This window comes from Ursus arctos, unplaced genomic scaffold (genome assembly GCF_023065955.2).
Source record: "Ursus arctos isolate Adak ecotype North America unplaced genomic scaffold, UrsArc2.0 scaffold_4, whole genome shotgun sequence".
Taxonomy (NCBI): Eukaryota; Metazoa; Chordata; class Mammalia; order Carnivora; family Ursidae; genus Ursus; species Ursus arctos.
Window position 1 is genome coordinate 81,757,515 of NW_026623056.1, and position 21,124 is coordinate 81,778,638.

The 21,124-nt window shown below is 43.4% G+C and overlaps 1 protein-coding gene across 3 annotated transcripts in view; it reads right to left on the reverse strand.

The window, feature by feature from the left end:
* The window catches only part of TIAM1 (TIAM Rac1 associated GEF 1), a 466,206-nt gene that overhangs the window by 151,005 nt on the left and 294,077 nt on the right, over positions 1-21,124 (reverse strand). The window contains exon 2 of one of the 3 annotated variants that reach the window (XM_048214774.2): positions 6,751-6,833. The exons of the other annotated variants lie outside the window; for them this stretch is intronic. The gene's annotated coding sequence lies outside the window, so the exon portion shown is untranslated. The remainder of the gene's footprint in view (positions 1-6,750; positions 6,834-21,124) is intronic. 3 annotated transcript variants of the gene reach the window in all.

Genomic DNA, 21,124 nt, shown 5'->3' on the forward strand with positions numbered 1-21,124 from the left:
AGAAAAACCGATACATAAAATCGCAAAGCAAATCTGTTTCTTGTATGACAGCAACTAGCTTAAAAAGCCTGACATTCATTGCCAAGTAATATCTATGAGACCACACACAAAGCAAGCAAAACAGACACTAAGAACTAATGAGCACACTCCTGTCCGGGGCAGTAGTGTGCAAACGGCTTTATGGGCACCCTCATTCAATAAAATAGTTCTGAGCATGCCCATCTAAAACAGGATGAGTGCACGTCATCGCTCATTTAACTGCCGTATAAATTACACACATGAGCTATTGTTCAAATACATGATGCACACTTCACCCTTCTGTGTATGTTAATAATGTGCTTAATTTATGTGAACCAAAAAGAAACAGGCAAAAATTTAAATGCACAAGATAGAGAGAAATATACATTCTGAAATTTCCTTCTCACACTCTAAGGAGAGCATCTCATGCATCCGTGTGACATTGAAGACTATTGTTGTTGCACAGAGAAAGCTGGTCCAGAAATGCAGAAAAGACAGCATGTGAAAAGCTCACAGGAATGCCACCTGACCTCGGCATGAACAAAACCACTTGGAGGACCTATTCCTTCTCCCTCTGCCTTCTATCTGTCTTGTTCCACCTTGGTCCAGGCTTACTGTGTCCCCCAGGGGCATGGTGGACAGGTGGGGTCTGCAAGTTGCAAGAGAACTCTCCAGCAGCAGAAACAAATGTCATTGTGGTAAAAAAAAAAATAATAATAATAATAATAATAATAATAATAATAATAAAATAAAATAATAAAAAATAAAAAAAAATTGTTTGTTTTTTTAATACTATTATCATTCAGGTTTTTTGGGTTTTTTTTGGACAGAGAGAGAGAAAGGCAGTGGAGCGAGAGAGGGAACACAAGCAGGGGGAGTGGGAGAGGAAGAAGCAGGCTCCCAGCGGAGGAGCCTGATGTGGGGCTTGATCCCAGGACTCCGGGATCACTCCCTGAGCCGAAGGCAGACACTTAATGACTGAGCCACCCAGGTGCCCCTAAAAAATAAAATTTTTTAAAAAATTTAAAAACAACAACAAAAACTATCCCCAGATCTGTGGCTAATGTTCGTTTCTTAAGCCTATCTGACAAATTCCTCAGTTTCCCCATCTGTACAGTCTAAATTTTTCCCAACACCTTAAGTTTCTTGTGAAGCAACATCAGAGCAGAGTCAAAAGTCAAAATCTCCCAGAATCTTTAGGAAGGTAACATGTCACTGGGTCTGTGAACACATGCGGAGAACTTGAGGCAGCTCTGAAGTTACGTGCTGGTAGGACTAGCTCTCACTGGGGGCCATTACATTGTGTTTTCTGCAATCAAGACGTTAGTCAATATCCCTTCACCGGGGCTTAATAAAACAATGCCAACGTGTAGAAGAAAATGATACAGGAAGGAGGGACTCATTTTTGTAACCTGCTTATCTCCACCCCCCAGAAGACAATACAATGACTGGCCAAGAGGCAATAAGCAAAAACAAGTTTCCAAGCATGGCTGCATTTTTTGGTGTGGGGGATCTCAGACAGAGCCAGGATGAGTAGCCAAGAAATATCAGTTACACAGTCTGGAAGGAAAATAAAGGTCAGCAGCAATAACAACATACAAAGAAAACTCATTTTTGAAATATTTTTGAATGAAACTTTGGTCCTCCTAGGTAGGAAGAAAACGTTTCATCTTCTGGAAGAAATCCTCATTCTGTCTGGCCAGCTTCCCACCTGGAAAAGCACGGGTAACTAAAGGAGTTCAAATGGCCGTGGCCTCCCATCAGCATCCGCCCCCCACCAAAACACGATTCCTTCTCTTGGATTCCATGTACTTTGCAGATATGCCTCTGACCCCAACTGCCGGTCCTGCCCACAGCCTTCTACAAAATTCTCCATGTGGAAAGCTTTTCTCTTTAATAAATTCACTTCCTTCCACACTCCCTGCTACCTGAATGTCGGTCTTCAGTACACATTCCTCTTTGTAACCCCCGTCCGGACTCCTCCAGGGGACTAACCAGTGATAGTTCAAATCTGACACACTATTTAGGGTCAAAACCTTCCACACTTCCAATTCCTCCCAGAAGGTAGCATGACTTGTCCATGGAACGCAGACTTTGGGTTCAGTCAGATCTCGCCTTCATCTGCCATCAAATGTCCTTGTGACCTTGAGCCGGTCACCTAATATGCCTGTACCCTGCTTTCTCCATCTGCAAAATGGGAAATTTGCCTTGAGGGTTTGTGCTGAGGAGAGAGGCAATGTATGTGAAAACACTCTTCCTTGGTATTTTTTTGGGACTTCACGTACGTTCGTTTCTTTCCATCTTTTCCTTCTTCCCCTCTTCTTCCTCCGAAGTCCCTGAAGCACTCTCTATACCCTGCTCCCGCTATTTCTATCCTTCCGTTTAGGTCTCCCTGCCTTTAATCCCCATCGCTAATATCCCTCTCTGCTGCCCGCTCAGGGCACTCATCACTGCAAACCCAAACTAACGCGCATTCCAGATGCATGTAATATCCTTCCAGAATCCAGTCCCTGGAATCCCTGCTCTGCTACCTGACATACAAACACCCCTGGCAAGGCCAGCAGAGAGAAGATCCATGAAGATTTAAAGGGGCATCTTTCTGAAGAGTCACGCTGACTCAGATTTACTCAGGAGATTAGTGAGGGCAGAGGAGTTGGGGCAGGTTGATAATGGAATAAAGTTTTAAATGTCTATGATTTTTTTAAGGTGAAATACCCATCTTTTCCTCAAAATAAAATGGCACATGGAGTGGCTGGAAGTTAATTCTCTTTTTTATGTTGGAGTGTGTTATCGGAAAACTGCAAAGCTCTGGTCTTCCAAGATGTGCTTCACCACTTTCCTCCTCGGAATCCCCACAGTTATCAGTTATTGGAACACTTGTCTTAATCCGTCTCTTCTAGGGGGATCACCAGCTCCTTGAGGGAAGGGATTACAGTTTATTACTTTTTGACATGGTGTTCCATCGCACACATGTCCTGTGTTAGGGTTCTCTAGAGAAAGGGAACCAACAGGATGCAAATGGATGGATGGATGGATGGATGGATGGATGGATGATGGGCGGATGGATGGAGAGACGGATATTTTAAGGAATTGGTTTATGCAATCATAGGGGTTGGCCAGCTCACAATCTGTGGGGCAGACTGGCAAGGTGGAGACCCAGGGAAGAGACGCTGCTGCTGTCATGACTCCAAAGGCATCTGGAGGCAGAATTCCTTCCATCCAGAAGACCTCAGTCTTTACTCTTACAGGGCCTTCAAGGGATTGGGTGAAGCCCGTCTACATCGTGGAGGAGAATCCATTTTACTATAATCTCTACTGATTTAAATGCTAATCATATCTAAAAATTACCTCATAGCAATATCTACACGGGTGTTTAACCAAACAACTGGGCACCACAGCCTAGCCAACATATAAAACATAAAATTAACCATACATGCCCACCAGACTTTCTCTCCATCACCTAGTAATGGCATCAATGTCAGGCAAGGAACAGAAAGAATACACATTATTCCCTCACAAATGTTTACAACAGTCTATCCAGCAGGTGCTCCTGACTGATCCACCAGATCTGAGCTCTGAAAGAAGATCTACTTGGGGTGCTCCTGGTAGCCCCAGGCTCCAGGACAAGAAGGGGTCACTGAGGACAGTGGCCTCACTTTCATGATGTCATCTCTGACACATATTTCTAAGAACATTTTTTAAAGATTTTATTCTTTTTTTTTTTTTAAAGATTTTATTTATTTATTTGACAGAGATAGAGACAGCCAGCGAGAGAGGGAACACAAGCAGGGGGAGTGGGAGAGGAAGAAGCAGGCTCCCAGCAGAGGAGCCCGATGTGGGGCTCGATCCCAGAACACCGGGATCACGCCCTGAGCTGAAGGCAGACGCTTAATGACTGCACCACCCAGGCGCCCCTAAAGATTTTAATCTTAAATAATCTCTATACCCAACGTGGGACTTGAACTTACACTCCCGAGATCAAGAGTCACATGCTCTACCAACTGAGCCAGCCAGGGGTCCCTGTCATATATTTCTAGATAACTGCATCCCTCTGAGCTTATGTCTGCTGGTAGCCAACATCATCAAGAGTTATGGCTCTCTTTTACTTAAATATGGAAAACAGTATCAAAACATTATTTGCAAAGTGGAAAACACAAATACACTGGCCCCCACTCCTAATCTTCTCCCACCCTCTACCGCATAATACATAAATTATGGAGGTCCTGGGTACACAAGCTTCCCCATGGTGACATTTCTGCTCTAGCCCTGGATCTGAAATCACCACCCTCTCCCACCCCTGAGCCAAGACTTCAAGCACACAGCAGGGTGGGGAGGGGGTGTCCCCAGCATGTCCTCAATTCTAATGCAGCTGGGCTTGAAGTTGAGCTTGAAAACCCAGTGATGGGGAGGAGGGTCGGAATGATTGTTCCACACCCTCCTACGCCCTGCTCATGACTAATGCATCACGATGGGAAAGCAAGTCCTCCGAACTAGCTGGAACTGACAGGTCCACATTTAAACCAAACCAACCCTCGGAAGGCTCAGGCGTCACTACAGCTCTCCCAAGCCCTAAGCATGCCCCCTTCTGAACATATTCACCTAGAGAGAAAACAAGCTGAGAGAGTTGGTTTGGGAGTCCTAATTCTGCTTTTCCGCAGGGTAGGAAGCTTGAATTTTCCAAGGACCAAACCAAAGAACACGCACAGTAGGAAGGCAATGAATATTCCTCTGTGAGTGCCACGATAACTTGACAACTTGGGGCAAATCACTTAATTTCTCTAAGGCTTCATATTCCTCCTCAGTAAAATTCAGCACCTAGTGGGGCGCCTGGCCAGCTCAGTTGGAGAAGCACGGGACTCTTGATCTCAGGGTTGTAAGTCTGAGCCCCCGAGTTGGGCGTGGAGATTACTCAAATAAATAAAACTTAAAAAAAAAAAAATTCAGCTCCTAATAAGCACTTTCAAAATGTGAGCTTCACAGAAGAGGGAGCTGTTGGGGGTGGGGGGATGCAATGGGGGGGGCGAGGGGGGTGGGGAAAGGTATTGCATCCATAATCAATGTAGGGACTTGCTTTTCCAATAGTGATTTTCCATTCAAAACAGCATCCCTGAGAAGAAGGAGGGGATTAATCAAGTGCATTCATTCACTAGAGCTCGATGACCAAAATAATATCAGCCTTCTGGTTCCACCAATGTCTCACTTGAACAAGCACAGGGAAGTGGGGACTGTGTGTGGCTGGAACTAATGTTGGCACCAGGGCGCCAGCCCTAGAAGCCACCTGCTTTGTTCTGTTTCTCTCCCTCCGTCCCCACACTCACAGGAACAGGCTGCCATCTGCGCTGTACTCGCTGAGCTCAGTTTTCCATAAAGGTAAATAAGATCATGACGTTTCTCATCTAAAAACAAAAATTCCTCCGATCATTACTTTCAGAGCTCAATCCCAATTCAACTCAACCCAACTCCATGTCAGTGTGTGCTGAGCACCTTCCCTTGGCTGGTTGCAGATCTCACGGGGATGCGAAGATGGGGAAGGCTTCAGGCTCCTGAAACAGCCTTAAGGGCTGAAACAAAACCCAAAAAGCGCAATGTAAGACCCAAAAACTAAGTACCTACAATGAGCTCAGAGTACATGAAAAATGAAGGGGTGACTTAATAAAATTCTTTATACCAAGAAGATGTTCGTGTCACCAACACTCTTTACAACAAAACACATGCTCTTCACAGGGCAAGGTAAAAAAATTACACACAGGTTATGAGCATATACACAATAGGACAGGATGGCAGTTTAATGGGACTGTGATTTTTTTTTAAGCTGAATGTTATGATTCCTCAGGGGGAAAAAAGCTGATGGTCATTTTGGTATTTGAATCTATAATTGGAATACTGCTTAAATTCTTAAAAAAGGAAAGATTTCTAATTGTACGTGACATGTCTATTGTTTAGAGTATGAAACAATAGCCTGACCATGATTAGAAGCCAGGTCTGCCACCTCCAAACCGTGTTGTGCTCATTTCTCAACTCCACACTGTCTCTTCCAATAATTGTACACACTCTGTGGAAACACAGGAAATGTTCATAGGCGCCCTAAGAAAAATGCATTCCACGGTCAAAGGAGGGAACTCGAGCTCTGGCAATGAAGAAATGGATTTTACCTTTTTTAACCAAGTGTTTCCCAAACTTTCTTAATCACGAAAACTTTCTTTGTGTGGAATATCTGTCAGTGGCCTATGGGACCCTGAGTGTTTTGTGGGTTATTATTGTAGGGAACCATCTAACAATAATGGGCTCTTTTTTATTACTATAGATTCAGTCTTCTTGCCAAATAAAGAGCCAAGTCATCAAGGTGTTTACTTAACTGGCAGCTCCAAGTATCAATGTCATCACCAGCACAACCCACATCGAGTAGCTTCCCTCTCAATTTTCTATGTTCCTTTATCCAGATTTCTCCATCAACCATAAAATAGACATGAGAAAGATAATAATGACTAAGCAGGCATCATCCTTGGCTCTTAGACTTGTTACTCACTGGGCATGATCAGATCCATGCCAGGGTTCATGCGTGTGCTGGGGGGATAGCAGGGGGGTGTGCACACATGCCCACGTGTGTATGGGATAACTGGAGTGTGTGCTTTAAAATAAATCAAAAGAAGGCTAATAGTAGTATGCACCCCCACCCCAAGCCCTTTTTTTTATAAGGCCTGGTATATATGAGTCAGAGAAAGAAACGAATACCTTTCTGGGCATGAAATACCCACTGCAGGAGGGAGGTGCAGATGAACAAGAATACGAGATTTGGAGTCAGCAACTTCTTCCCACTAATTAAAACAAAAACCATCAACGATCAGGACGCAGAATTTCTAATCGTGGGCTTATTTTGTTTTCAACACAGGGGCAGCCAAACACCTTTAAGATGTAGCAATGAATTGTTCAAAGATAATTTGTAATACGTTATGCCTATTTAATCCTAGAGAAGACCCCACCATCTCCCTCCAGGGTTCAATCAAATATAAATCTGCTCCACACTTCTCAGAATGAAGGAAAACATGGCCCTGGTTTCCCAGGAGTAAGCCTGGCCACGTATCCACGCCACCACCCTCCCCGGCTTCCATGACATTTCTGAGAACGCAATTAACTGCTGACATTGACCCAGCTTCAATGGAGCAAACACTAAGCCTGTTGACTGTTATTTCTTGTTGGGGCTTGTGCTGTTTGTTTGTGACGTAGGTTCGATTTATAATGGGAGTTTGTCAGCTTCTTTTGTTTGAACTCGACACAATGGGAAAAGCCCTTCAGGGTTAATTATTAATCTCAAAATGAAATCTGAAACAGATAATGAACAGGTCTTGAGCAATTGTGGAAGACACCCAACAGCATCAGTCAAAATAAGGACTGTTCCCAGACCACAGTCCTCTCAAATGCAACCATATTTCATTAGCCATTAAGTGACGGGGACCAAGAGATTAGTGCAGACGGACAGACTCGGGTGGGAATTTTGCTTCTGCTACTGAATACCTACATGGCTATGAAGAGTTCACACCCTTAAGGCTCACTCTCCTCACTGGTAAAATGGAAATATTAAGAGTAAATGGAACGATCCATTGGAAACCACTCGACCTGTCTGAGCCACAGAAGTGATCAACAGATGGTAAATGTGGGATCTTTCATTATATCCAGATATTGATTAGTAATCATACTCTCCAGGCTCCTGTACCATAATGACAAATTTTCAAAAAAATAAGCAAGTATGAAAAAATGATCTGTGAAATTAGTACCCAAATGTATGAAATCTCATTCCTTACTCATTGCAATGAAAACACATGAAGCTTTCACATGGAAGAGTCATGAGGGGGCATCCAATATCCCTCTTTGTTGATCAATAGTAAGGAGGAGAAATGACAACTCAAAAGACCATAGCCTTGTAAAAGAATACACCAAATCTTCAGCTCTTTCATGCTATCGCAAGCTTTTTGAAAAGATTATTGTTACCCAAAATTAAAGACAGAAACTTCCTCTTCTAAATATAACCACTGTTGATTGAAGATAACTACAGACAAAATTTAAGTATCTTGGAAAGAATATTGCCAATGGCAGTACGCGTTACATTATCCAGAACTCGTCAGGAATGCACAAAACAAATCAGATTTACTAAATATAAACATACTAAACTACAGATACGCCAAAATACTAATTCTATAATATTTTGACTTAAAAGGTCACAGTTTTAAGGGATTAAAGCACAAATCCCCGATATCTCACGGTAGGAGGAGGTAATAATAAAATATGTGTTTGCTGCCAAATGGACTCAGACCATCCAGCCCCAAAAGTCTGACTCAGAGTTGATAACCCCCAGGTATGCATGGAAGTGACAAGGATTGATCTGAATTTTAGAGCCGAGTTCATCTAGAAAATGAGATTATATGATGTGATCACTTTTTGTTAACAAGCAAGTATAAGCCACGGCTATTAAGTATGAGATACTATGTGCCCAGTGCTCAGGACCAGGAAGAGGGTGGGGTATTTCACCAAGTCTATGACACAGGGATGATTACCCTCCCCGGTCAGCCAGGAAGAGCCCAGATCAAGAGCCCAAGGCTGGAAACCAATGGCCTATTTCTTTAGGGCTCAGTTTATAAGAGCTAAATGAATACAGTGGAATTTAAAACTGTACAATAAAAACCCTGGGCTCAATTTCTCATTCTTCTCTAGATACTCTTATTATGTAATCCCTAGCTATGGGATACAGACAAGGGCATTAAATGAGGACACCCTTGGGATTGAGAAAAATTAAAAAGGGGCTCGGCTAGGAATTATACTCTAGGTGAGATAAAGTACATTAGACAAATGTAGTTGACCCGCCCCCCCCCCCCAATCCAGGTGGGATATTAGGCTCTGAGAATAGAAACATTGTTATTCAACCTAAAATTGAGATGTCAAATACCTTGCAAAACTGCCCTGCAATGTCATCCCTGGTCGCTACTACATAACTTCCGGGTTTAGATCCGGATTGTACAGCAGCACTGCCTTCACAATCTTTAGCATCGAAATGCCTTATAATTGTTTAAACAACAACAACAGAAAAGGACCTTAAAAAAACATACACACACACTGGCAAAAAATGAGTAAAATAAAGCAGAAAGCAAATGACAGAATGAATACATATGAAACTCTACCCCACGTTCCTGCTCACCAAAAGCAATGAAATGTAAGACATGGGCTTGGTGGGACTCTTAAGAGTTATGGTCTCTAGTTGGCTGTGAAAGCTACAGCTGTATTCGTATACTCTATTCGATCCTAAAGCAAAGAAAAAGCCCTTTGTTCAATTTCCTCAGAAACTCCAGACTGACCTATGGGTTCCCTATTTCAGTTAGTACTAAAGGTAGGATAAATGGTAAACAGCACCATCGAAGGGAAAGAACACAAGAGGGGGAAGGGAACAGAAGGGAAAGGGAAAGGGAAAGGGGAAAGGGGAAAGGGGAAAGGGGAAAGGGGAAAGGGGAAAGGGGAAAGGGAAAAGGGAAAAGGGGAAAGGGGAAAGGGGAAAGGAAAGGAAAGGAAAGGAAAGGAAAGGAAAGGAAAGGAAAGGAAAGGAAAGGAAAAATCTTGGAAGCTTAGACTCCGAAAGGAATCGGGATAAGCCATTAGACCCTAGTCTTGAGTTTTCAAATGCTCTGTGCTTCTGGGGGGCCATCAGGTTGAAACAGAATCTTTTTCTAAGAAATCCATCCTACCAGCCTCCAAAATTGGGGACCCAGTTCAATGCAGCCAAGCACTTAGCCCATGTCAAAGGTAAGAGGGACATACTACAATGAGAACATGGTCAAGATCTCTTTACATGTAGGTATGGTTACTTAAAATTTAAGAGGACAAAAAGAACCTTTCCAGTTCTAGCAAATTCTAACAACAGACTGGGAGATTATATCATTGACATGTTTGAATTTCTAAATTTACCCAACTCTTGTCTCAGATAAATATCTTTTGTCACATTGGTCTGTGTGTTCATGTGTGTGTGTGTGTGTGTGTGTGTGTGTGTGTGTGTGTGTATGGGGGGGGCAGAGAGGGAAGATATATTTATAAAATAAATGATAAAAATTTTAAATATTTTGCTAAACAGGGACGTTGCAACTGGCAGTGGTCATTAAGAGCACCACTTCACTAAAATACTGTCCTTCTAAAAACATGTAACTACAAACAATTTTTTAAAATTAAATTTCGAGCCAAGAATTTTAGTCGATTATTTTTAGAGTGGCAAATCATAATAAACTGTATAGAAAAGAAAGTGGTAATGAATGAGCATTTGGTTCTAAAGCTGAGCAAAAAGGCTCCCAGGGTCAATGGGAGTGCAGCATGGAAGAGAACAGGGCAAAGAAGAGAGGGGGAAGGAGAGGTGAACACACACAGTAAAGAGAAGCTGGCTCCCAGCGTTTGTCCTTCCTTACAGGACCACGGCTGACAGCTGGCAGGGTCCTCTGACGCCTCCAGCCAGCAGCGTGCCCTCCTGTCCCTCAGCCTCAGCCAAGGCTCTCCTCGAAAAGCCACCCTTCTAGATCGCCTTAGAAATCTTATCAAGCCCCCATTTTGGACAGAAAAGGTGATGACAACATTTTTTTTTAATTTATTCAACAGAGAGAGAGAAAGACAGAGCACAAGCTGGTGGAGCAGGAGAGGGAGAAGCAGGCTCCCCACTGAGCAAGGAGCCTGATGCGGGGCTCGATCCCAGGACCCTGGGATCATGACCTGAGCCGAAGGCACACGCTTAACTGAGCCACCCAGGCGCCCCTGATGACAATATTTTTAAACTCGGGTTTAACATGATGGCACTTCTCCTAAGTCCTTGAATAATTTGTGTAAGAATGTGTCTGGAGGCACAGCCACCACCCTCCCGTGCCAGCTTATAAATTCCAAGCAGGCTTCATTGTTTTTTCAATGTAACAACAAAACCAATTCTCCCCTAAACCTTCATAAAAATATCTATGGTGTACTGACCCCCAAGAGAAGCATAAAAAACCCAGTGACTAGAGTGAGGAGAGTATCCACCCAAGGGACTGGCCTGGCATGGGGGTGGGGAGGTGCCCACAGAGGGGAGCAGCCAGGGTGCTTCAGGATCCAAGCAGAGTAAGGGATGGGGGGGGGGGAGAAACAACGGGACAGAGGAGCCACTTGAAGGGGCCACCACAGGTCAAATCAGGAATGACCAGAGTATCAAAATAAACACTACTACTAACAGAGTATAACCCATTGACTAAAAAAGAAGGCCATGAGTCCATACAGATATACATAAATAAATTGAAAGTTCTGTAAGAAATAGGGGATCTAAATAATCTGAAACTATCTCTCTATAAAAAACACTTAGTGGGGCGCCTGGCTGGCTCAGTCAGTAGAGCGTGAAACTCTTGGTCTCAGGGTTGTGAGTTCGAGTGCTGGGTATGGAGATTCTTAAAAATAAAATCTTAAAAAAACAACACCATTTACTAATTACAAAGGTTAAACGAGTAACTTCCTAGCAGAGAAGGCTGATGGACAGCATCTTCTAACCAAGAGACCAAGGTGAGTCGGCACCGTGAGAAATGAAACTGGTCAAAATTGGGAGTTCCCAGAGAACACACCATGAGAAGGACACACCATCACCAGCTCAGAGGTGTTTGCCAATGATGCAGAACACAGGTCTGATCTGTAGGAAACACCGAGTAAAGCCAAATGGAAGGACATTGGACCAAAAAACTGCCCCGAGCTCTTCAAAAGTATCAAGATCCTAAGAATCAAGCCTGAGGAGGTATTCCCGACAGAAGGAGTCTAATCTAAAGACACATGACCACCCAATACATGATTCTAACTAGACACACGTGCTATTTAAAAGGACACCATCCTGGGACGCCTGGGTGGCTCAGTGGGTTAAGCCTCCGCCTCCACCTTAGATCATGATCCAAGGGTCCTGGGATCGAGTCCCGCCTCTGGCTCCCTGCTCAGCAGGGAGTCTGCTTCTCCCTCTGCCCCTCCTCCTGCTTATGATCTCTCTCTCTCTCTCTCAAATGAATAAATAAAATCTTTAAAAAAAATAATAAAAGGGTACCATCCTTCCAGCACTCAGGAAAAACGGCAAACCTACAATGGAGTAGCGGGTGGTAACATATCCATTCATTCTGTGATTTTGAGCCCCGGAAGGGGTTGTATAGAAGAGCGTTCTCTTCCACACGGAGGGAAAAAACAGTCACGTCTGGGGTAATAGCAACTTACCCCCAAATGACTTAGAGAAAATAAAATTCTTTATCCTGTATTGCCAGCTTTTCTCAAAGCTTGTGACATCTCAAAATAAAATATTTTAAGCATGATAGCTTATTTATTCTAAGTCATATACACAGATACAAAACAGTCATGGGTCATTTGTATCATGAAACGATGAAACAATATAACAAGCAACTTACTACATTAAATAGGAGAATGAGCAAGAAAGTATAAAATTGGCTAGTTTCAACTTAGAAATAAAATAAAACCCCTTTAGCCCACTCCAGCGGACCATCCAGAACACTGCCAGGAATGAAGGAACAAAACCCAAATCACTGCCAAGTGTCCTGCTTTTGAAGTCTGCGTTGTCACAGACTCTGAGGATGTGGGTTCCAGGTAGAGATCTACCCCCAGACAGCTCAGTGATGGAACCCCCTTAGGCCTTGGTTTTGTCACCTGGAAAGTGGGACGTTGGGCCTGGTCATCTCTCATGCTGATCGATTCCACTAGTGTTTCATACAAGGCTCCCCAATTCTGAGCGTGTCTTCAAAAAACCTCACATCCCGCAGAGGGAGAGGGGCTTACAAACAGGTGTGGTGAGAAATGGTCCCAGTTATAGGCACAAATTTGACCCCGTTCAGGGAGAACAGAGTATAAGGTAAGGGCAAGTGACAGGAAGATGAAGAGTCTCCACTGAATTTTGAGGATAGAAATTAAGAGTTCCCCCAAGTAGAATAAAAGGACGGGGAGGGAAGTGCAACAAAATGAGTCAAGCAGCATCACCTAGCCAGTACGAGCAATGATCGGCTCTGGCGCCCCCTAGCGATGTCACCCGGGCAAGTTATGTAATCTGCACAATTTTCTCATTTGTGAAAGGGACATAATAACATTACCCAGGTCAACCTTTCATGTATTCCACAGACCTATAAATTTACTGTTTAAATCTACACTTAATCATTACATTGTTGATATAGAATATATTAATTACATATAACAAGGCACTGTTGGTTATTTAAAATATTTGATAATGCAATTTATATTTAATATAATCTAAATGTTTTGGCCTCTAGGAGGGTTAAATGTTTTACCATATTCTGTAAGAGGCTCTGGCATGTAGTAAGCACTCACTAAACGTTTGTTGATATTTATTATGAGCATATGGACTATGGTGATTCTACGCTGGCATGGCTCAGGAAGAGGGTGCTGTGTGCATGTGTGTGTGTGTGTATGTGTGTGTGTGTGTGTCATGGGGGTGGGGGTCCCTTGGGCAACCCAGCAAGGGCCACCTTAGCTGGCTGCCAAAGAGTACAAATGCCAGCTGAGGAGCTGGAACCTGATTCCGTCGATTCTGGGAGTCCCTCTGTTGTAGTCCTCACTTAGAGTTTACTGATTCTCAATTTAACAAGCTTGATTACCTGGTTTGGCAGCCCACGGTAAATTAACGGCAGGGAGAGTGAGAGGGAGCAGGGCTGGTGGGGAGGAGGCAGAAGGGACACGGAACCACACCAGATGTGACAGGAAGGAACGAAGTCCTCACGATGAGCTCCGAAGCCTCACCATTCCTCGCCCTCCCACCTCAATAACCTCTACTTTACCAACCTCAGCACAAGATAATGATCCATTCTCTGGGAAGAAAACCAGTACCTGAGGATGAACTGATGGCCAACATGACTCTGTTGAACATGACTGGAAAGGTATGAAAAGTTTTAAATGATTCTAAAACTTTTAAAAATGAAAAGCTTTGGAATCGGGGGGGGGGGGTCTTTCATCAGGAACAATCACAGAGCTAGAATTCTGCACTCCTAGACTGGAAAATCTGGCTGAAGACGTCTTCCTGAAAAGTCAAGAGCACTGTCTCTCAAACGAAACACGAAGACGTGGCCTTCTCACCCTGAAAAGCCATGGTCAGTGCTAAAGTCTGGGCAGAATGAGATACAAAGACGAGCATCAGGGCGTCTCTAAAATTAGCACAGATCCCCAGAGGAACTGTCTGAAAAACCTGAATTTGATTATACCTAGAATGTATCATGCCTGACCAGTCATTTATCCTGGATCTTTGAGCAGGTAATAAACACATCATCAGGCAAAGAGAAAACTCCCCAATGCAGCACTTGAAAAAGAAAAAATATATATTTCTTTTCCTTTTGTGGGAAGCTCATAAACACCTAAGGTAAAAATGAACCTGGAATTCAGACCCAACACCTAGCTACCAAGTCACGTAATTCCTCTTTTAAGGTCTTCCTAACAAAACACCTCACCTTCAGAAACCCTTAAGATTAAGTTTAAATACTCAGTTGTGGCGGAGACATTAAATCAATTCCTTTTTCACCTGAGAAGCAAGGAAATGGAGCTTCCCAGCCCAATCACTGCTATGTGGGGACCGTGTGCCTGCATCGTGGCCCACGGAACATGGGTTCAAAGAACACTGGCCACTTCCAGAATCTACCGGACACCTCTCTGGAGACTCTACAAGCACCTTCTCTTCCTTGCACACCAAATGCAGAAAAGCCAGGAGAAAACTCTAAGAACCAAGGTCCAACCAGATGGAGCAAGCTTGAGTCCCTGAACAACCTTGTGGAGAGAGACAGAAAAAGAGAGAGAGAGAAACTACCACCCCTTCCTGCCACCAATCCACGGAAACTATGACGAGAACAGTAAGTAAACCTTTGAATGTATGAAACCACTGAAATTTGGGATTGTGTATTAATAAGGTCAGACTATCTGCCTTGGGCGAATGAACTTTGGCTGAGAATTTTCTGGATGGACATCAAGCTACCAGCTCCAAAGAAATCTTGGAAATTTACCACCAAAGGGTTAAATTAACTTCACAGACTTAACAGCCTGGACACCCTGAGCTCCTGAAAACCCAGAATTCCCAGCTACCTTTCAGAGTTAGAAGTCAACTACTCCCAAATGGAAATCCCAAGCTGCTGTGTTCTCTTCTACCAACTCAGTGACACCAAGATGACAAGGCAGACTCAGGTGTGCTCACTATATTGTAGCCAATAACCCTGAAGGAAGGGTTACCAACCACACACAGCGCGAGAAGGAGGACAGCACTGATGATACGCACTGAGGAAAGCTGTTTACGGCAGCCTGCCAAAATGTTTATTTCCACAGCAAAGTAGAATTTGCATTTTTTCTACATTTTCATTTAGCTCGGTGACTCGTTCAATGCGTTTCTGTGACCAAGGACCGCATTCCAAATTTTCTTAAGAGAAAGTAGAGTCCACTTGTTTGAACAAGTCAGCCAACACCTGTACTGGTTTGGCAGGCCTGTCTCACAACCTGTAAACAATGAACTGCCAATAGGCTTGCTGCAGCACCAGGAGGGAAAACCGTGGTCCTCTTGCCCATTGTCTTCACTGTCAGGAAACGTCTTCTGACACTTCTATGTCCGTGCAGTAAGACGAACAGAGTCAAAAACTGCTAACTCAGGAGGGTGATTAATATGCTACAAAGGAAGAAAGGGGGCCTTGATCTAAGCTGCTAGCTTCTTAAAAAGGGGAGGGACTCCCCCTCCCGAGTCCTTTTACTAAGAAACCGTCTTCTCTTTCATGCCTCCTCCCCCAGCCAAAGACTAACGCTCTAAACATGAGTGAAATCACTCCAAAAATGCCCACCAAGGTTCCTAGGAACTTGGGGTTTAGATTTTGGTCCAAACAGCAATGAGAGGTGGTTTACCACCTCCCTCAATAAAATGTAGTGAATCATTTCTTAAGACTCATCCTCTCACTTCCGGGTCAGAGCAAAATTTTCAAAACAGTTCTACTTCCTCCACGTTGGAATAGCTCCTTGCGTGCAGAGCAGCCCACGAATGGGGAGGTCGGGGAGGAAAACTCTGCTCCTCACTCACCAGCCCATTCCTCTCCATAGACCTCTTCGTAGAGAGATACATAGGGCCGTGACTGGCCAGGAAGGCTATTGGGCGTCTTAACAGCACTAAACTTGTAAATGACGAGAAATCAGTTCAAATGATTCTTCCTAATAATACCTCACCACGACCACCTCAGCCCCAAGTGAACCAGGCAGGGTAACACATAGCATATAATGCTAGGCTTGAAATGTAAAAGGTGATCAATAAATGTTAGTTGTCATTAGTGTCAATTACATAGCCTGTTATGTCAGAACGCCTACAAACAGGAGAAAAAGTGAGCAGTAATTGAGATTTTCAAGGGTTCTAAAAAGACCCTCCTTAGTCACAAAATACATTTTCTAACCCAACTGAATAGCCCCAAATCCACCATTAGATGTTTATTTTTATTTCCCCTCTTAAGAAACGAATACCTTTTAAAGAAATAAACCTGAACCTCACCAGCCTAAAGTATCTCACTGAATCCAGAGATACTAAGCAGCCCATTTGACAGATGAGCAAACTGGGGCAAGGAGAGGGCAACTAAGTCACCCAAGTTCTTGGAAGTGGCTGAGCAGAAATTCCAACCAAGGCCCTTTGGTCCTAGATACATGCCCCTTGCCCACAGAATTCTGCCAGATACAAGCAATTGCATTCCTTCCAAAGGGAAAGCTTTTATAGCCAGAGAGTGAAAGGGAGAAAAGAGAATAGGAAAACATTATATAAATAGGAGGAGCGAAAGGGGCAGGGCATGATACAGAAAGGAGTGTCAGGAGACTCAATTTTAACAAAGGGCAGGCAGCCCTGCGGGAGACAGCTGGGCAATGTTCTCAAACCCACATCACACACAACCCTTAAATTAGAGCAGCTACTCACTAGCCTGGTGCAAAGAGCATGTTTATATGCATAGAATATGTCCTATATATTACTTTATAAGATAGAGAAAACTCAAGCTTAAATCTTTTTGCAATACTTTTAAGAGAGGTGGAGGGGCAAGACTTTCATGCATAAACTGTCTTCTCTAAGAATTTGAATACATTTATTTGGGGTAGACATTTGCTTCGAGTATGTTTGATAATCCTGGAAATTCAATAAACTTCTTTCCTTAGAGATTAACACAATGCTACAAAAAGTAATTCTGCGGGATAAAAAAACACCAGGAAAATTACTTAGCTCTCTTTGTGTGTGTGTGTGGTGTGTGTTTTTTTGTTTTGTTTTGTTTTGGGGGGTTTTTTTGTTTTGTTTTAACCACATTTACTTTAATAACAGATCCTGGCAGTTGAGTCTCAATGGTATTCAGAGTTTTCTAGGAGACTCCCATCTGGGTTCCAAATAATCAACATTTGCAACATTTGTAAGTGAACAGAATGTTGGTTCACAATATAGAGAAAAGAAAGACAGATTGTTCTTTTAATGCCACTTATGACGGGGGCAAAATAATTTATACAAGAAATCAGGAGTTAAGTAGACTACATTTAAAAAAAATAAAAGAAGATTAAACAGATGCTTTTAAAAGAAGACACTACCATGGAGGGCTCATCTGCTTGGTTAATGCAGCCAGAATGGACGATTCAACAGATTCCAAGACATTCTAAAGGAAGTCTCAAAACTGTGATTCCTGCATGGTGTGACGGACAGTGCAGCTACTACTAAGGATACTGATTAACGCTTATTGAGGATTTATGTTATGCATTTTATACACATAAGCTCATGTAGTCTCCCCAACAATCCTGAGGGAAAGAGATTATCGTTATCGGGACCACTTTACAGAGAGGACACGGAGGCCAGGAACCATGAAGCCTCTTGTCTGAAGTAGTTAAGTGATGGCGGGGTGGGGATCACACGGATCCTTAGCTGGAGAGGGAAAAAAGAGATGGAAATATTCAAGAAAATCAGGAGAGCCTCCGACAGTAGGATTTAAGCTTACTGACATCAGAAGTATCCCTATTCCCAGAAAGACTGTGGCTAAGCCATCACTTGGAAGAGGATGTTATGATATAAAAATGTTAGCGGGACCACTGGACTCCTGAACATTTTTTTAATAAGGAAGAGAAAGGGCCAATGTCAAATATATCATGAAAAGAAAGCATACATTTCTTTAAATTGCTCCCACTGCCCTAAATATATAGCAAGATAGGCAGAGCAGACATCATTTTTCTCAAAGTGGGACCCATATTTTTCATCTCAACCCAGCAGATAGATGTACAGACATGCAACCCGGTTTCTTTTCTAGTCCGTTCTATTATATTGTTTTGGTAATGTTGGCCCCAAACCACTAAAATTACTTCATAAACTCCAAAACGGTTTCAAGCCCCACTTAAAAAAAAAAAAATACCCAGCTGGAAATTACAAGTTTCCAATGGAGCTATTAGTATTTTTAATAACATTCATGCTTTTAAAGAGTAGGGGTCAGGTAGACTTGCTAACTTTAGCAATTTTGCAATAGGCGCTGGGAACTGACCTAATACAAAAGTTTTTAAGGCAGGATCCCTGGAGAACTTTCAAAGGCCTCTGAACCTTCTGGAACTGGATCCAAAATTATGTGCATGGTCATCTCCACACTTGTATAAGGAGTGGGTTCATGGCTTTTACCTGCTTGTCAAATGAGGGGAACCCACAGGAGTTTGATATGTAAATGTATCTGTTTTGTGAGGGTCACCAAACCTGGCAACAAAACCACATAATACTTCTCCTGCATAGAAATAAAGTTAACATGCCAGGAGAGGAGAGCATCCCAACCAAGTTGCCCAGGAAAGTGAGCCACAGAACCAAGAGTAGCAATTCGGCTGAACGCACACAGGACATCCATAGGACATTCATTCGTTTACTCTGCAAAACCAAGTGCCCACCCAGGAGGACTAAGGAGAGGGTCCCTGATATCCCTGATGTTCCAGTGCTAGGACACCATGGTTCTGAAATCTGCAAAATTGAATACTGTCACCTACCTATACTTCCTGCCTCCAACACAGAACTGGCAGAATGTTAAGATAATTACTTTTAGGGGTATCTGGATGGCTAGGTCGGTTAAGCATCTGACTCTTGGTTTTGGCTCAGGTCACGATCTCATGGGTCATGGCACTGGCCCCGGAGCTGTGTGGGGTTCCATGTTCAGCAGGGAGTCTGCTCGAAGACTCCCTCCCTCTGCCCCTCCCCCACTTGCATGTGCACACACGCATGTGCACTCTCTCTCTAATAAATAAATCTTTAAAAAAATAATTACTTAAAAAAATCATTGCTTTATCATTGCTTTTTCCTAATTGTCAGCCAAAATATGTCAAGAAAAGGTTTACCGCATGTAGACAATCATGAAATGATTGCATCTTCTTTTCATTACAAATTTTTTTTTAACGTGGCCTTCTTCTCACCCTGTGGTTGGGCACAATTAGCCCTCTCACTGAAAATTCATTGAGGCGTCTTATCAGATCAAAGATGGTAAAATAATTGTGTTTCGGGACAAAGACAGCATTCCACTGGATGGAACACGTGTGCCATGTCCTGGGCCTGAGGTTTTCTCCCACAGGAAATGTCTTCAACTACAGAAAACGTCCGGCCTCTCTGACCCTTTGACTGCTCTGGGGAGGCAGAGTCACATACCTAGTTTAGGGGCATGACCCACAAGTGCCTAGCTCAAGCCCCCACGTCCCCCGTCTTTGGAATCTTCCAGGCCCCCAGAGAACCCAAGGTCTGACCTGCTCTAGATTATACAGTAGATAACTCTAGAGGGCCTGCCTCATGGGAAGAGGCCTCCTTGTGCCCAGTGCATGGTCTGCCTCGAACTCTATTCCTGAATCTTACTGTTGCTACACCTCTTTGTTTCAACCTACATGTATCAGTAATAGAGGGGATCATCTGATCCCCAGCTGCTCACTCCTCTGTCTCTCCCAACTGGTCTAGAACTTGCAGAGGGATAAGCACTTCTCCAGTCCCAACCAGCTCAGTCTTCTCCATTTCTGGACTTCGGGTGGGTTGACACGTCAAAGACGATGCTTGACTCAGAGGTTAACTTCCCCATTTTAGATTACACATGCCTCCTTGATCAGACAACCATATCGCATATCCCCATTCTAACGCAGCTCCCACCCAGCAAAGCAGCTCCTGGAAACCAAAGCCCGTAGCCACAGACCCAGCGCAAGAGAGGATTTCAGAAAGAAGATACTTTCCTCTACGTTACTGCCCAGTGACAGAACTGATGGCAGGGTTGGGGAGTGCAGTTAGACAAGAATTTGGGCAGTTAGAGCTCCCAGGTCTTTGCAGAAAGAGTATATTATTCTACTGTTCAGAGTGAATTTCTAGAGTTAACAAATACTCAAGTGTGAGTATTCTGATATGCCCCCTAAGGCTAATAAAGTTCAGGATGAATTATCAATGGTTTAGTAGGTGGTCTACTGACTCTACTCTGCAGAGACAGAATAACTACCCAAGAACCCCAAACCAATGGTCTGTTTCCTACCAAGATTTGCTCCTTCCAACTCTGATGAGCAACACCTGCCAATTTTGTCATGGTACAGCCAACAACATTTCATACTTAGGAAATAAATCCTTTGGGCTCTGAGGCTAGGAGAAAAGAGTTCCATATATACATCTACTTGTCCTTGTCTTGACAATGTGACTGGAAAGAAAAAAACCTGATTCAGCCTCGTTTCGTATTCAGGATGTTTCCTGTGTGTCTTGGCATGACAAGGTGGCTTCCGGGATTTGAACCAAACTTTGTGTTCCTCAAGTGGCTTTGCCTCATTACATCAGCGTAAACATGGAAAGCTTTTTGGTGGGTTTTTTTTTTTCCTGCAGCTCTAATTTCTGCTGCTCTCCATGCTAAGTGAGCAGGTGGCAACCTAAGTAAACCTTCTTTAAGAAGGGCGGATTGATAAGCAATAATAATGCAACCTCAAGTAGCTCAGCTGACATGGTATCTTGTCAGGTCCCTGTTTGCAGTTTTTCGGGACCCTGTACCTAGGAGTGGAATTGCCGAGTCAAATGGTAATTTCATGTTTAACATTTTGAGGAAGCACTGAACTCTTTTCCACGGTAGCTGCC